Source organism: Vulpes lagopus, chromosome 10 (assembly GCF_018345385.1).
Source record: "Vulpes lagopus strain Blue_001 chromosome 10, ASM1834538v1, whole genome shotgun sequence".
Lineage (NCBI taxonomy): Eukaryota > Metazoa > Chordata > Mammalia > Carnivora > Canidae > Vulpes > Vulpes lagopus.
The window spans coordinates 10,289,965-10,291,889 of record NC_054833.1 but is presented as its reverse complement, the minus strand read 5'-3'; the positions used below and the strand labels follow the sequence as shown (position 1 = coordinate 10,291,889).

At 45.4% G+C, this 1,925-nt stretch overlaps 1 non-coding gene across 1 annotated transcript; it reads right to left on the bottom strand.

Moving 5' to 3' along the window:
* Nucleotides 1-536: 536 nt before the first annotated feature.
* On the bottom strand, nt 537-644 carry LOC121501055. The gene has a single exon (XR_005990499.1). It is a non-coding gene; the product is annotated as a U6 spliceosomal RNA (small nuclear RNA).
* Between the last annotated feature and the right edge of the window lie 1,281 nt (nt 645-1,925).

The following is a 1,925-nucleotide window of genomic DNA, read 5'->3' as shown; positions in this document are numbered from 1 at the left end:
GCCTTCTATTCAGGTTATGATCCCAAGGTCCTGGGATCAAACCCCACGTTGGGCTCCCTACTCAGCAGGGAGTCTGCTTCTCCCTCTCTCTCTGCCTCCTCCTTGTGCTTGTGCTCTCTTGCTATCTCTCTGTCAAATGAATAAGTAAAATCTTAAAAAAATAAGAAGAGCCCAAATAAAATCAAAATCACTTAGGATCACGTTAAATAGAGCTAGCTACTATTACACCATCTTAATAATTGACTGCATATGAAGTCTTAAGCTGTTGTGGAGTGAAAACTCCCCTCTCACACCCAATTCCTCTCCCCCACCCCCACTATATTCTTTACCTGCAAAATTTTCTTAGCTATTCTTGGCCATTTGCTTTCTTAAAGTTTTTTATTTAGGTTTGCTAAAACTCTTTTGAGGTTTCTATTAGATTTGGGTTGTTTTTATAGATGAATTTGGGTAGAATTAACATTTTTCCTACATTGTTGTCTTTCTTTCATAAGCATGGTATAATTCTCCTTAATTTGTGTCCATTTTGATGACTTTTTAAAAAGATGGCACGCTTCAGGAATTTGTGTGTCAACTTTATGCAGGGCCCGTGGATAATCCTCTCTATATTGTCCTGATTTTAGTGTATGGGCTGTCAAAGTGAGCACTCAGAAGATATTTCTTCACCATTGGAGGACATTGGGGGGGAAGAGGTCACATGTTCTTTACGCTCTATAGAAAACAGTAACTGAAAAAGACATGAATCTGGATTAATTGTGTCTATCACATAAAAGCATGTAGTTGTGTGCTAACAATGGGAAAACTCTTTTTGGCTTTTGTTATCTTGGCCCTTTCATTATCTGAACAAAAGAACAGGTTGGGAGGATGGGCAGGAGGAAAGGGAAGGAAAGGAGAAGATGGTCAGACTTGACCGTGAGGAGGGGTGAGGAGGTAGGATGTGTTGCTGGGGCAGGAGAAGCAAGTGGAGGGGCACCTAGATGGCTCAGTGGTTGAGCATCTGCCTTTGGCTCAGGTCATGATCCCAGGGTCCTGGGATCCAGACCTGCATCGGGAATCCCTGCTCAGCAGGGGGTCTGCTTTTCCTTCTGCCTCTCCCCTTGCTCATGCTCTCTCTTAAATAAACAAATAAAATCTTAAGAAAAATTTAAAAAAAGGAGAAGCAGGGGGACAGCAGTGGCAGGTAGAGAAGGGAATAACAGCGAGTTTGGATTCTCTCGAGTTTTGCTACTCCAGCACACCAGCAGCACCACTTAGGATCTTGTCAGAAATTCAGACTATTGGCCCAGTCACACCTATCCTATCAGAATCTGCATTTTAACAATATCCCAGGTAATTCTTACCCACATGAAAGTTCTAGAAGCTCTTAGTACCCCCCCCCAACCAGTTAGAGCCAGTCCTGATCAGTGTCATCAGCTTGAGACCTATTAATAGATGGAATGGGTTTGGTTGCCTAGAGACCTGGAAATCTGGTTCCTGGTATAGACTCGGAGTCTCAGGGTTCTTTTATCACTACGGCCAGAGCCTTGTGACCTCAGTCGGCCTCAGTTTCTCTGCTATGCATTTTAGTTCTCTGCAGCGGCTGGATCCTTGCCCTGGACCCCTGCTTCTTCTGCTCAGGTCCTGATGCTCTGCCAAACTCTGGCTCTCCCCCTTCCCTTCAGAAGCAGGATGTGATTTCCTACTCTCTTTTCAGTTTCTGGCAGGGGGCCTGCTGTGACTGGACCGATCACCTGGAACTGTGCCTGATTTTGAATATTGTCACCTGGACTTCTTCCAGAACTGTGTTCTGCTGGCAGAGAGGACTCACTCTGATATTCAAATAGCCTGGCCCAATCTGACTAGTCATGCCCTTTGACCACCGTGCACTGGCCTGCCTGGCTGCCTCCTGGGAATGGGCCAGCTTCTGAGGACAGACTCTGGCCCCTGTT